This window comes from Scylla paramamosain, chromosome 3 (genome assembly GCF_035594125.1).
Source record: "Scylla paramamosain isolate STU-SP2022 chromosome 3, ASM3559412v1, whole genome shotgun sequence".
Lineage (NCBI taxonomy): Eukaryota > Metazoa > Arthropoda > Malacostraca > Decapoda > Portunidae > Scylla > Scylla paramamosain.
In genome coordinates, this window is record NC_087153.1 from 34,568,022 (window position 1) to 34,584,140 (window position 16,119).

The 16,119-nt window shown below is 42.7% G+C and overlaps 1 long non-coding RNA gene across 1 annotated transcript; it reads left to right on the forward strand.

Moving 5' to 3' along the window:
• The first annotated feature begins 6,172 nt into the window (after window positions 1-6,172).
• LOC135116459 (uncharacterized) lies at window positions 6,173-15,833 on the forward strand. Its single transcript, XR_010276346.1, has 5 exons — window positions 6,173-6,478; window positions 9,020-9,074; window positions 11,801-11,873; window positions 14,737-14,899; window positions 15,273-15,833. It is a non-coding gene; the product is annotated as an uncharacterized LOC135116459 (long non-coding RNA).
• Window positions 15,834-16,119: the final 286 nt, after the last annotated feature.

Sequence of the window (16,119 nt, forward strand, 5' to 3'; positions counted from 1 at the left end):
ATTTAATCATGTATTTTAATGAGAAGGATCCATGACCTCCATGATTCTCAGAAAAAGGTTCATGATCCTTTTGTGGGTCATGATCCTCACTTTGGGAACCACTGCCCTACGTTCTTATGTCCTTATGATGGTGACGATGATTACTACACAGCTATGACCATATACTTGACTTGGTTCTCCTATGCTTAGAATGATGTTGACGATGATGATTACTACACAGCTATGACCTTATACTTGGATGACTTGGTTCTCCTATGCTTGGATTAACGGAGGTACTGAACGCCACAATGGTACAATGATATAATGACGTTTGAATTTGTTCCATGCTACTGGTCGCCTCACTCTTAACAGTTACTCGCATCGCCACTATAACCTAAGAATATTTGCCGAGCCTTTGACACAACCGGTGATCTAGACCTGAAGGGACGCGCACTTCTCCACACCTCCACCTTTCCGTCATCCCTTGCACCAGCCCCTCCATCCATCCACCCACAATCACCCTCTACTCCCGCCCACTCTCGTCTCCACAACGCTGTATCAACTCTTTCCACACCAGCAAGCGTCTCGTCCACCTCTGCGTCAGTAAGCACCCCCCTTCCTTCCCACAATCACCACTACTTTATCTTCCAGCTATATCTTTCCTCAAAATAGCGATCATTATCGCCACAGTCATCATCACTATTGCCGATAACGTTATGAGTCCTCCTTCCTGTCTGTCTTTGCTGTTCTTGTTCTTCTTGTTTTTCTCCCCTTTTCCTTTTTCTTCTTCTTGTCTCCTCTTCCTCCTCATCCTCTAATTGTTGTTGTTGTTGTTTTTTCTTTTTCTTTTTCTTTTTTTCTTTCTCCTCTTTTCTTCTTTTCTTTTTCTTTTCTTTTTTTTTCTTCTTCTTCTTCCTCTTCTTTTCCCTCCTCTTCTTCCTCCTCCTCTCCCTCCTCCCTCCCACGAGGCCAAACATTTTTTCTTTAATCGTATAGTAAATATATGGAATAAACTTCCCGCCGAAATTGTGAACAGTAATACTATTGAATATTTCAAAAATAAAATAGACAAATATTTAAAAGCAAATCCCCAACAAGCTCTCTTTTTGTCCGAATAATTACTCACAAATAAACTCATATTCTACAGAACCAGTTTTAATATAACTTATAACTTGTATTAACTTGATAGGCGTATAGAGTTCACCGTAGGGTGAATAGTAGAACTTCCTTTCATCCTTTCCTATGAAAATTTCCATGTCAGTTTTTCCATACTGCATGGTACTTTTCCCAACTATTTCCATGCCAGCGCAAGCTGGAGGGAGTGGTGGGTGGGGAGGAGCCTTCTGCTATGCTGTCCTGTCTCTCTTCCCTGTAGCTAGTTAGGAGTAGTTACCAAACAGCCTTGCAAGGACCAAAAGGTCTGTTGCTGTTTGGCTTTCCTTTGTATTCCTTTGTATTCCTTTCTCTTTTTTTCTTTATCTTCAGTGCGCCATGCCGTTTATGACACTTATCTTAGTCTTTCATTTCCTTCTTTCTCTTTCTTTCTTATAACAATGTTGTATTGCTTTTTGATTGCCCTTTATCTTTGGTACTCTAAGGAACGCATTCCCAAGTACTTCAGCATCTTTTATCAGGGTCTAGTGGTTTTCAAGAGTGCTTTCATGATTCTACTGATAAAATTTAGCAGGTCTGCCTCATTGATCGGAGAAAACACTTATGACATCCCGATTAATGATCTTTGTGGCCTTTCGAAATGGTATTAATGAGAACTCAAAGCATTTCATAAAATAGGGACTTGTTTATTCCTCTCACATATACTGTACCTACTTCTCTCCCTGTCTACCTCGCGCTGCTCTCCTTCAAGGTTTCCCGTGAAGTTCAAACTCTCCATTTTCACCCACAAGACGCGAAGGACCGCCACTTCATCTCGCCAACAACTTCCTCACTGCCTCGTAATGCCTTTTAAAACCACCGCGTCCACCACAGCCTCCGCAATCATTATCCTCAGTTTCCCCCTCCTCCTCCTCTTACCACAGCCACCACCCTCCTAACCGCATTCCGCATCCCATTACAAGGAGTGCGTATATTTAACGAGTCCTTTTTCTGTTTGTTCTTCGTGTTCCCATGTTAAAGAGCAAACTACTGCAAGTGTTTGGAGATTAAACATACGCCCCTTCAATAAAACACTCCTCCTGAAGGCCAGTCAGCTGATTATTATTGTATCCGACCAGGTATGGAAGAGGGGAAGAGGTGGGCAGGTGGGTGGGTGGGTAGGGGGGGTGAGTTGACGGGAGCAGTATAGAGAGTGGATCATGTTTCAGCAGCTGCTCCTTTTTTTATAATTTTGTTTACATTTACTACATTTTCCTTTTATTTACGGACTGTACATATGCTCTCTCTCTCTCTCTCTCTCTCTCTCTCTCTCTCTCTCTCTCTCTCTCTCTCTCTCTCTCTCTCTCTCTCTCTCTCTCTCTCTCCCCTCCATTTTCACCTCCTGTCTTATTACTAGTATCGCCCATAACTTATCTCCTATATTAAGAATCTTGTCAAGCTCCTCCATCACACATTCTCCGCCCTGCACTTTCCCTTTTTCCCTCCTTACCTATGATTTATTTTCCTCTGTCTCTTTTTTTCTTTGTCATCTTTATCCCTTATCTTTTTACCCTGCTCCTCTCCTCGCTTCCTCTATACCTCTATCTTTTTTTTTTTTTCAATTTTTCTTCTTTTTATACTTGGTTCTCGTTTTTTCTATAGTATATCTCTCCTTTCTCATTATCTTTCGCTTCTTACTTTTCGTCTTCCACTTATTTTTTTCTTCCTCTCAACCTTCGCTTCCCCTTGATTGTTCTCTTCCTTATGTATGCTTTCGTCTTTCACTTTTCTCATCTTCCTTTTTTTTTTTTTCTTCACCTCTTCTTATATCTTATTCTTGTTTCTTCTTTCTTATCATCCTCCTTTTCCCTTTTACCCTCCTCGTCTCAAAACCATCGATCTCCACTTTCTTTCTCCTTTCTTCCTCTCCTGTCTATACTCCATCCTTTTTTCTCCGTTCTTATCATATTTTCTCTCCTTTCTTCGCTTCTAAAGTCCTCCATCCCTTGCTTTTCTTCTTTTTCTCCTTTCCCATCCATACTAAGTTCCCCATTTTTTTTGTTTTCTTCCCTTTCTCCCTCCCTATCCATACTGTATTCTTCTGTTTCTTCTGTATCATCCTTCTCTTCCAGCTTTTATCCTTCTCCCGTCGCTCCTATCTGTTTCTCCCACCTTTTCTATCCATTCTACCATTCTTTACCACCACACGAATTTCTTACTAAGGAAAAGACGCAGCTTACGCATCTATCTATCGCTAATGCCAAAAACACGTGTGCTTCTGTTTTTCTTTGTTCTTCCCTTGTGTTCCCTAGTGTTGCTCCTCCTCAGGGAACGCAGCTGGCCAGACTCACTCAGATGCTGCCACGACCTGCCTGACCCAGTATGCTGTTCACCCTTGGGAGGTAACGGGCCGGTGCCGCTACGCCTCCTGGCCCATTGAGGCTCCTACTACAGTGGGCGAGACGTGTCCTTCCTCCTACTCCTCCTACTACTATTACTACTACTAATACTACTACGCATCCTCCTCCTCCTCCTCCTCCTCGTCGTCGTCCTCTTTCTATGCATTTTTTTTTTTTTTTTTTTTTCTCGTGTGTGATTCGTTTTGCTCTTTTTTTTCCTGTTTTTTTTTTTTTTTCTTATCTTGATTCTTGTTTTCGGTTGAGAATGAGTAACTAGTCGTAGTATTGATGTGGGATAGTGGTGGTAATAGTGGTAGTTGTGGTGATAGTAGCAGTGGTAGTAGTAGTAGTAGTAGCAAACGACGATGATGATGATGATGATGATGATGATCATCATCATCATCATCATCATGATGACCTTAAAAGAACAAGAACAAGAAGAACAAGAACAAAAAGAAAACAAGAACAAGAACCACAAAAAAAACAATAAAAACAAGAACAAGAGGAATAAAAAGCTGTAACTGTTATTCGTTGCTTTAGTAGGACAGAAAATATAAGAGATGAAGGAAGACCAGAGGAAGAGAAGGAGAAGACGAAAAGGAAGAACCAAAGGAGGAGGAGGAAAAAGACGAAAGACAAACATTTTACGCAAGACAACACTCCTCCACACATGGACCGTGCGCCAGCCAAGTCTCCTCACCCAAAGCTCATTACCATAACACAACTTCAACACAACTCGCATCCCGGCGGCAGGTGCGGGGAGGACTCAGCCACGCCCCATCCACACTCCCTTCCTCTCTTCCTTCCTTCTCCTCCCCTTCTCTTCCTACATCACTGCAACAAGAAGTACAACAAATACTACATCAATCACTACTATATTTTTTTTTAAGTCTTTAATTACCAACACCACCCAAGCACGATTTCTTACTTATTATCATTGTTATCATTATTATTACGTCTAACCACTACCGCCAGTAAATGTTCACCACCGCCACCACGACTATCATTATCGTCGCCATTATCTCTCTCTCTCTCTCTCTCTCTCTCTCTCTCTCTCTCTCTCTCTCTCTCTCTCTCTCTCTCTCTCTTCCATCCGTCTTACTTCCTCTCAAGTTTACATTCTTTGAAACATTAATTGATATTCCGTTTTCTCCTCCTCCTCTTCCTTCTCCCCTTCCTCCTCCTCCTCTTCTTCATCCTACTCTTCCTCCCGCAGATTTTTATTCTCTCTTACTTCTATAAACACTTCCTCCTCCTTCTGCTCCTCCTCTTCCTCTCCCATCTTCATCCTTTACACTTCAACTCTCTCTCTCTCTCTCTCTCTCTCTCTCTCTCTCTCTCTCTCTCTCTCTCTCTCTCTCTCTCTCTCTCTCTCTCTCTCTCTCTCTCTCTCTCTCTCTCTCTCCATACAAACATCACATTATTTCCTCGTATCTCTTTCCCTAGCTCTCTTACTTCGTCTTTCTTGTCTCCTCCTTCCTTCCTTCACTTCGCTCCTTTCCATCACCTCCCTGTTTATTCCTCCCCATCTGTATTCTTCTTCCTTTTTTTTACACGTGTACACTTCTTTCCCTCACCTCCTTGTTTATTCCTCAGTATCTTTATTCCCATTCCGTCCTCCTCTGCCACCATCACTGCCACTGCTTGGTCCTCCCCATCCCTATTCGCCTTCCTTCCTCCTCTACCACCACCTACCACTATCACTTGGTCGATATCTCAAGTATTTTCTCGTTCCATCCACTGATCTTATGGTTGTCATTGGCTAAATAACTGTTCCTCTAGAGTGAGTCGTTAGTGTGTTTGTCGTTCGGTCCTCCAGCGCAGCCTCCCCCCACCACTCGGGCCCTTTGAGCTCTGGTGGTAACTGTGGCGCGTGTTTTGTGCTCTGCTTATCTGCCGCGAGCGCTATGTGAGGGAGACGTGACAATCGTGATCTGCTGTAGCGGTGTATGGAGTAGTGTTGTTTGCTGCTCTCTCTCTCTCTCTCTCTCTCTCTTGAATGTGATATGTGATTTTTGTATGAGAGAAAGATGGGGAGAGAAGGATCACACACACACACACATGCACATGAGGGTCAGTGGAGCGCAAAGTGGAGCGCGTGGTCCTCTCCAGGCTATCCTAGTGATCCTGTTATGACCTGCGGCAGGGCGGGTCATGCCTCACTCCTCAACCACCGCCACCACCACGACCAAGACCACCACCATCACGACCACAACCACAAACCACAACAACAAGCAAGACCACCACCAAGACCACAACAACAACAACCACCAAGACCTTTACCACCATCACCACCACCAGTAGCTCTCTCCCTTTATACTTACAGCATCTTAATTCATTAGTTTTAGCCTCCGCCGTGTTCTCCTGTCAACATTACTTCATTATCATATGCATAATCTTAATCGCATTTTCTCACCCACATTTAAACATGTCATGCGCGTATTTTATGTTTTCACAAGTATTTAAATCCCTGGCGTATCATAGACAACATGATTAATTGAGCAAACACCTTAGCAGCGAGTCAGGCAGGTTTACCGTTCCGCCTCCTTCTGTTATTCATCTTACCATACACGAATCTCGTCCTTAGTCCTTTTTCATTTATTATTTTCCTACTCTTCCTTTTTTTTCATTTCCTTTCTTCTTTCTTTTGTCTCTTCCTCTTCCTCCTCCTCCTCCTCTTCTTCTTGTCTCCTCCTCCTCCTCTTCTTTTTTTTCTCTACCTCCTCATCGTTCCTGCCATAGTCTCAGGCAAGTTTACTCGTACCCCGCCATCTGTTGAGCGGCTCAGGCATCTTAACAAGCCTTCTCAGCGGTCCTACCCAACCTGGCTCGCTCCGCCCCGCCCCGCTGCCTCCCGCCTCATCGGTCTCGGCCACACCGCACCTCAGTGGCGAGCAGAAGGCGGCGGACGCTGACTACTTGAGGCGCAGGCGACGACGACGAGCGCTCAGAAGTTATAATAAGGCGCGTTTTCTTTCTTCTTACGATAGAGGAAGGAAAAATGAGCGGTATGTATCCCAAGAAATTTATTTTTTTAGCATTCCTTACTTCTTTATTTGTGTGTAAGGTTTTATACGGTGTTATGGTGTGAATTTAGTATATTATAGCGTGATTTTGGAATGTAAATACAGCAATTTGTCAACTATTTTTACTGATACGTGACATTCATCAGTATCTTTTTTTTTTTTATTGATATAGTTTTATTCAACGATGTAGTGTGAATTATTGAAATCAGAGTGTAAGAGTTGCTGACATTCATGGTTTTCGGATCAAAGCACAGCAATCTCTCTGTTTCCGTGAGTTATTATTAATTATATGTGCATGGCGCCTCTCTAGGACGCCTCTCTAGGAACTCAAAGAATCGAGTGCCTTTCGCAGCAGCATACTAATTAATTCACGCTCATCTCCGTGACTTCCTGGACATGATTAATTAATACGAGTAAGAACCCTGGGGCAGTGGGCGGTATAAATAAGCAAGGAAATTCAAATATTAGAGAAAATAAAAACATTATTTGGTCAATAATGCGTGTCGTGCAGGGGTCGTCCGTTTAGATTCTTTCATTATCCTCCCCCGCGCTTGAAGTAATTGCTCCCGGTGCTGCGTGGGATGTGTGTTGTAGGTGGAAGTGGCTGAGAGGCAAACATAAGGAAGAAGTACTTGTGGATCCACCAAATTATTCTAAAAGCGGCAAACATTCCTATACGCTGGAGTTCTTTCTACTGCGGGTTGTATTGCCACTGTGATGTCATGTAACTGTAGTGTTGGTGGGAACTAGCTATGTTCAACCATTCACTGACCTTTTTATAGATGGACAGACAAACAGTTATACGTGTAAACTTAAAATAATTAATTCTACTACAGCAAACAGTATGTGACTGTAATGATAAATTGTTATAGGGAATCAATTGCACTGATATGTTCAATACGTTTTCTTCTTTTTCCGATATATATATATATATATATATATATATATATATATATATATATATATATATATATATATATATATATATATATATATATATATATATATATATATATATATATATATATATACATACACTGTAGATAACTAATTCTACTGCACGTCATACAGACATGGAAGATGTGTCATTGAATTTATACAGTTATATAGGACCAACTGCATTATAATGGGAAGCGTTACTGCATGCGCGTCACTAGATCAGGCAGCGTCAGCTCATTCTACTGCACGTGATATAGACATGGAAGGTGTGTCACTAAACTTATACAGTTATATAAGACCAACTGTACTGTAACGGCCATGCGTGTCACGTAGCACAAGACGAGCTGCAGTGTTAGGCGTTACACGGATTACTGTTGTGCCTTACTGTTACATACGAATTACAAGAGGCTCAGCTGTTTGTATATGAGGTGCTGATTGCTACTGTCACGCTAATTACTGCTTTCATGTACTGTAGTTCGATGATGTTAAACGTTGTTAGTGTTACAATGGTGCTTAGTCGCTCTTGTACTAATGTGTTGATATAGTGTTGGTGATGGTGGTAGTGTTAATGTAGTAGTAGTAGTAGTAGTAGTAGTAGTAGTAGTAGTAGTAGTAGTAGTAGTAGTAGCAGTAACAGTAGTAGTAGTTGTAGTAGTAATAGTAGTAGTAGTAATAGCAGCAGTAATAGTAGTAGTAGTAGTAGTAGTAGTAATAAATGTTGTTGTAGTGGTGGTGGTGGTGGTGGTTGCTGGTAGAAGTGATGGTAGTGTTGTTGTTGTTTTGAGTGGTGTTTTCCCGTTACAGCAACACAAATAGCACGCAACATTCCCGTGGTGTCATACGTGCAGTGTACAACTATGCAGTGTTATTTGGAGCCACTGGTATTACTGAAGTGTACGTGCATCTGTGGGTGGGAGGTGTAGGTAGTGGTGGTGTGTTGGTGGTGGTGGTGATGGTCTCTCTCTCTCTCTCTCTCTCTCTCTCTCTCTCTCTCTCTCTCTCTCTCTCTCTCTCTCTCTCTCTCTCTCTCTCTCTCTCTCTCTCTCTCTCTCTCAGCTCTATTGTTTACGTTGCGTGGTCATGCAGCCACTGGAACGAAGAGAGAGAGAGAGAGAGAGAGAGAGAGAGAGAGAGAGAGAGAGAGAGAGAGAGAGAGAGAGAGAGAGAGAGAGAGAGAGAAAAAATCCTTAATGTTTACTTGAAATTAAACCATTTGTTTCTTTCCCCCATCTCTCTCTCTCTCTCTCTCTCTCTCTCTCTCTCTCTCTCTCTCTCTCTCTCTCTCTCTCTCTCTCTCTCTCTCTCTCTCTCTCTCTCTCTCTCTCTGTGTGTGTGTGTGTGTGTGTGTGTGTGTGTGTGTGTGTGTGTGTGTGTGTGTGTGTGTGTGTGTGTGTGTGTGTGTGTGTGTGTGTGTGTGTGTGTGTGTGTGTGTGTGTGTGTGTGTTCAATTTTCTAAAACAACCTGGCACCTTAATTCGCAATTATTTAATTTAATTCCTCCCTTCTCTTTATCCCTCTCCTCCTCCCCCACTATCATAACGCAACCTTCCGCCTCTCCTCCACCTCCCCCTCCTTCTCCTGCAGGACTATTCGGGAGCTTCGCGTCTGCCAGTGGCTACGGGCAGTCACACGGCGGCGGGTGAGTGTTACTGTATTATGTTCAATTCAGTTACCTTCCCCCCAAAGCAGCCCGTGCACCGTGCGATATGTTGGCCAGTCAGGTGTTGAATCATGAAGTGCGTATTGCTGCATAGTTTACGTGATCAAGGTTCAGTTGGTATCTTTCCTTTGTCTGTCTGTCTGCCTGTCTGTCTGTATGTCCACGCACGCACCCCTCCACGCACTAACACTAGAAAAAAATAAATAAAAGTGTAAAAAATAAAGTAACAATCAAATTTTCCATGAACACCAGTCTGTTTTTACTCTCTCTCTCTCTCTCTCTCTCTCTCTCTCTCTCTCTCTCTCTCTCTCTCTCTCTCTCTCTCTCTCTCTCTCTCTCTCTCTCTCGCCTCCTGCCTTTTTATCTTCATTATCAACACGCTCAGGGCCAAGTTAATCACCTGCTTCATTAAGACCACGCTGTTACCTGTGTGTAATTATTCGCTCACTGAACACCTTATACACACGAAGAAAAAATAGAACGTGAAAGAAAAAAAAAATACTTAAAGATACAGTGGGGAAGGGAATTCTAACATAATGCTGTTTCTTTTTTTTATTATTGTTTTTAGTCGCATCATTCTACACAATATATCAAGTCAAAGGAAGTGTGTTAAAAAATAGTGCTCTCTTTTCCATCACATATTATTCATGCTTTTCTCTTTCTTTCTTTTTTTTTCTAATTAAGAGCTTATTTGAAATTTCTTTGTTTTACGCTTTATTTCCACGACTTCGCATTGACCTCTTTCTTAACATCATTCATTACTTTTTGCTCACTTTCCATTCATCCTCTAAAACCTTACTCACTTGTATTATTATGTATTAGTTTTCTTTTATATATTCAGTAAGGTGTACGAGGCAGTAGATAATGGTGATAGTTATGATATCTTATATCTGGACTTTAGTAAAGCATTCGACAAGGTGCCCCATCAAAGGCTCCTGAGAAAGGTTAGGGCGCATGGGATAGATGGGAAGGTGTTAGGTTGGATAGGGTCATGGCTTGGTAACAGGCGACAGAGAGTGCTAATAAACGGCTCGAAATCCGAGTGGGGTCATGTCATTAGTGGGGTGCCACAGGGATCAGTATTAGGGCCATTATTATTTCTAATATATATCAATGACTTGGATAGTGGAATTAGTAGCGATGTTAGTAAATTTGCGGATGACACAAAGATAGGTAGATTAATTAGGTCAGAAGCGGATGCCATCGCCTTGCAGACAGACTTAGATAGAATGAATGAATGGACGGATAGATGGCAAATGCAATTTAATATCAATAAATGCAAAGTGCTTAGCGTAGGTAGAGGAAACCCACACAATAGGTACACATTAAACACCCAAACTCTGGTAGGTACAGGGTACGAGAAAGATTTAGGAGTTATAGTTAGCTCTGAACTCCGTCTAGGGAAACAATGCATAGAAGCCAGAAACAAGGCAAATAGGGTACTAGGATTCATTTTTAGGAGTGTTAAAAGTAGAAGGCCGGAAGTAATATTAAAGTTATACTTGGCGCTGGTCAGACCTCATCTAGACTACGCTGTGCAGTTCTGGTCCCCACATTACAGGAAAGATATAGGTCTTTTAGAATCAGTACAGAGGAGAATGATTAAAAGGATACAGGGGATGAGGAGTATTCCTTACGAAGCGAGGTTGAAGCGGTTAAATTTACATTCTCTAGAGAGACGTAGGTTAAGAGGGGACCTGATAGAAGTCTTTAAGTGGTATAAGGGTTATAACAAGGGAGATGTAAGCAAAATTCTTAGGATCAGCAACCAGGGTAGAACAAGAAATAACGGGTTCAAGCTTGAAAAATTTAGGTTTAGGAAGGAGATAGGAAAAAATTGGTTCTCGAATAGAGTGGTAGATGAGTGGAACGGACTCAGTAATCATGTAGTTAGTGCTAGGACACTAGAGAGCTTTAAGAGAAGATTAGACAAGTTTATGGATGGGGATAACAGATGGAAATAGGTAGGAGTGTTTCATACAGGGACTGCCACGTGTAAGCCTGGTCGCTTCTTGCAGCTTCCCTTATTTCTTATGTTCTTATGTAATGGCCTCATACTTCATTGAATTTTCATTGATTTCACACAAGTTTTTGGTTCTAATAATTTATCCACTATCACCATTAAAACTTATAACAAACTTTTTATTCCAGTGATATTCCATTAGTATTCTGTAGATTTATCACTTTGTCTTTCCCTTTTAACGCCTTATTTCATGTTAACAGGAGACCTCACAAGTTATTATCGTTAGCGTCATGCAATATATTCCTACGACCTCACATTATTCTACAAATTTTTCCGTTTTTAATCCCGTCAATTGCTTTCAAATTCAATCTCGTGCAATGAGAAGAGGTCGCGGTGAGTGGCCATGAGACACTCCTTCCCTCCCTCCCTTCACGGCCCCTTGACTGACGCTCCTTTTCATGGTGACCCATTTTAGAAGTCCTTACCAAATCCATGAACCCCTCTCTCTCTCTCTCTCTCTCTCTCTCTCTCTCTCTCTCTCTCTCTCTCTCTCTCTCTCTCTCTCTCACTCACTTTAAGAGTACGTCCCCAACAACCTCGTAAATAATGGAACTGTTGTTGTTTATTCAATGTATCCTCCTGTGTAAGCCTCATAATTTTTACCCTACTCTTTCCTCTTCTATTTTTCTGCTACTACTACTACTACTACTACTACTGTTATAAATACTACCCACAACTCCAGGTACGGAAAGGAGATCGAATGTAACTCCGCCCTTGGATTGATTGGTCTTCTGGGTCTCATCGAGCTGCTAAGGGTGAGTGAGTGGATGAGGGTATGCGTGTGTGGGTGTGTGGGATGGTGTGTGGAGGTGTGTGGAATAGTGTGTGTGGGTGGGTGAATAGTGTACCTGCGTGTGTGAGTGGGTGGGTGGTGTAGATGAGATAGTGTGCATATGTGGGTAGCCGGATGTTTGGAATGGTGTGTGTGTGTGTGTGTGTGTGTGTTTGTGGTTTTATAGTCGAGTATGGCAAATTATTCAGCAAAAGCGTCTTCAGCTGCTATCACAAGTATTTTTTTTTTCTATTCGCTATTTATCGCGTTGCCTCGTATTTGTGAATGGAAAGCCTCTCATTCATTACTACGCGAACACTTGGAGCGTTTATTTCTCAGCAGTCGTCTTTGCATTAATAAATTGCTTAGTCGCACTTCTGTTTTCTCGAGGGATTGGAATGAAAATACTGCCGCAGTCAAGATAATCCTCCTAGGCACAAAAAAAGAATATACTACAGCCAAAAAATTATATTGCTGAAGTAAAATAAGTCTTGCTGCTGAGAAGAACGTAATACTGAAGAAAAGTTACCCTGCTAGACGTATAGAGAAAAAAAAATACATTGCAGAACTAAAAATAACCAAGAAGACAAACGAAAGCAGAAAAAGATGCACTGCTCGAGTAATCCTGCAAGGCACAAAAACAACATGGCTAAGATAAAATAATCCTGCTAAATAGATAAAAAAAAAAAAATCTAAAACCAAATAATTATGCTGAACTCACAAAACACAATATCGAGGTGAAATAACGCTAATAGACAAATGTACGTTTGTTGTGATGTTACCAAACAATACTTCATCACCGTAATCTCCCCCTCCCCCTCCCCCTCCCTCTCTCCCCTCTTTCTGCTCCTCCTCCTGTCGAGTGCATGTTTTCCCACGTAACAAAAACACTTCATAAAAAAAAAAAAAAACACAAAGCAAAACAGTTCGCTCTGACCCCGCGGCCGATGCATCTATACAAAGACCGCTAATGTTTTGTTGGTGTTGGCCGCCGCCCACCCGCCTGTCCATGACGCAAACAAGAGGGTCGCGCTGCCCGCCTATGTGCTGCCGCCTCACTGAACCCCCGCACAATGTGGCCTGCTGAAAACCTGAGACTAAACGGAAAACGAATGAGCGTGGATTTTTTTTTTTTTTTTTTTTTTTTTTTAGTCGGGGAGGGAGGGGGAGCGAGAAACTATTGATTGGCCTAATGTTTTTTTTTTTTTTTTTTCGAGAATCTGCTCATTGGCTGACTGATGACAATTGTGTAATGTAGCTCAGTAAGGAACTAATGATATGAAGGAACATGAACACCATATAATCTATCACCATCTTTTGGTTTCTATCCTCTAACCTTACGTAAATGATGTGTTTGTTTCGTAAACCTCAATCCACATAAAATCAACGTAATTTTCTCACTTTTTTTTCTATCCGGTTTTTCTTATATATATAAACTGAAAACGGAAAAAAAATAGCGTTCCCTGTAAGCTGAACCAAGCAAGCCGTGCAAGCCTTCGTGAGTTTCAAAGCTAACCGCTGACTGTTGCCATACGTATATTCGCGACCCAGTGATTTATATATACATTCTTTTACTGTGCTTCACTTTGATCTGGCAATTAGAGCGTTTTATCATATTCATAAATACTAGAAGGCAATAATAATCACAACATTCAAGTTGATCATTAGGAATAAAGAATGAATTGTTGTTGTTGTTGGTGGTGGTGGTGGTAGTGGGGGTGTGAATGGCAGATGTGATGGTGGTGGTGGTGGTGGCGGTGAATGACAATTGTAGTCGCGTGTAGTGTGTGAATTACAGGTGTGGTGGTGGTTGTGGTGGTGTGAAGGACAGGTGTGGTTGGCGTGTGAACTAACGAATGTAATCATCATGTGAACAGAGTAACAATTCAACCATCTCACCTTCCTGTGTCACTGTGGCGGAGGCGGAGGCGGAGGATAGAGGAGGAGGAGGAGGAGGTGAATAGAGAAGGCGGAAGGATATGTAGAGATGGTGACGAAAATAGTAATACAGAGAGAGAGAGAGAGAGAGAGAGAGAGAGAGAAACTTAGTACAAATTATTTCAATAGACAACCTTCTCCTCCTCAATCTTCTCTCTCTTAGTCCACCTCCAGTCTTCCTCTCACGACGCAACACTGCGAACACAGCACAACACAACACACGCGAAATCACTCGAGGCCCAACGCGACACACAACACCCGCACACCGTGAATACCTCGGAGGTAACTAGTGTGCCCCTCAACGTTGGAAGGAAGGATGTCGTCCTCCCATTGGGCCAGCTATCTACGTAGGGTTTGTCACGTGCCCCGCATCTCGGTTTTTCATTGGTTGAGGACAGTGTTACGTCATCCTGTGAGAAAAAGATACTAATATTTGTTTTGTCGTCATTATCTGTGTGCTTATGAAAGAGCGATTGGCAAAGAGGTTAAGGTTCTTCCGCTACGTGACTGATTTCACGTATGAGTCGATAACCAGTCAAGAAAATTCAGAAATATAAGGAAACATGATTATAACAAGTGGAGTAGGGGGGGGATATAACTAGCGGGTAACCGACGTTTCGCTTTCTGAATGTAAAGGAAAATGAAAAAAAAGTAGTTGGGGTAGTTCAGTCTTGCCAGTGATTATTATTTTGTTGAATCTGCTGGGAAAGATTACGATTTGGTTCTATTTAAACTTTTATTCGTTTATGTTTACGTGACGAGTGGGTGAGCATATCATGAACTGTTGTAAAGACGATGAGAAAACAAAAGTAAAGAGAATAAACAAATCGAGATCACACACACACACACACACACACAGACACACACACAACACACACATATAACTGCCATGCATCATCTTCCCCCAGGACATCATTGAGAACATGGTTACGATGCCTGCTATGCGGCGGAGGCAGAAGTGTGGCTGACAAAGGCGTCTTCAGAAACTCCTTGGTGGGGGCCTTGTTTCGTGGCGGCGCAGAAAACCACCACCCGCTCGGCTCCCTCCCCGTCCTCCTGCTGCCCCTGCTGGTGGGTCCCTGCTGCCACGCCCCACTATTTTTTTAGGCTACAGTAATTGTGTTTAAGGCCTAATTCGTGAGTTCATCTGCCCTAATCTCTCTCTCTCTCTCTCTCTCTCTCTCTCTCTCACTCTCTCTCTCTCTCTCTCTCTCTCTCTCTCTCTCTCTCTCTCTCTCTCTCTTAACTTCCACATTCTCCATCTCTTCTTCCATCTCTCCAGTCACCACCCTTCCCCATCTTATCGCCCGTGTGTGTCTTTCTCCCCTATCCTTCCCTCCTCTTCACCATTTCCTCCACCCCGGTCTCCTTACCCCAGATAATCTCCGCTCCTTCCTCCGTCTCTCCTTCCCCTACTCACCTCCCCTTCCTCCTCCCAACGCAGCACAGTGCCGTGGACGCCGCCGACGGCCTGCTTCCTCCTGCCTGCTTCGAGCAGGACTGTCTGCGAAAACCAACCGTGCCTTAGCCTCGGAGGGAACGACTTGGGGTGTTCCTGGGGCGTTCTTGACCAACTCCACGTCCTTCCCTCATCACCAGTGTGGTAGCCAGAAGGCCTTCACTAGTGATGAGGACGCCTACACGAGGGCGCTGCAGGCTGGGGAGACAGGAAGGGCGGGCGTGAATTGTGAGACCGCGTATTCCACCTGTTTAGATCCCCGTCCGGAGTATTCAGTTGTGGAGGGTGTTGATGTGAAGAGTGTGGTGAGGCGACATACTGGCCGACCTTACTTAGACCAAACAAACAGACCGACAGACAGACAGACGGACAGACGGACAGACACAAAGATAAGGACAGGGACAAAGTGAAGGAAGAAATGAGAATATGAGAATAAAAGCGACGGGAATATTAATGGGTATAAAAAAAATATTAAACAATGGAATCAGGAGACAAGGACAATTATACAGCAGCGGTGTTTGTCAGACTATTCTTAGAAATAATAAATTAAGATCTTGAGCCACTTGTTGTTTCTTCTTTATCCTCTTCACGACAACAGCACCACTGCGGGCTTTACCAGTAAGAGGCGGAGCAGCTTGGCAAGATATACAGAAAGATAAATTAAAAATAATGAAGATGCTTAGGTAATGGAAAGAGAAGCAGAGGAGATATAATATGTTTGCACTAAGTAGTTGCAATGCACACAAATCAGGAACAAGAGTGAAGGAAGATAAGATAATGAGAAGAATTGCAATGATGCTGAGGAAGAAAAGAAGGATGCGGAGGAGGAAAA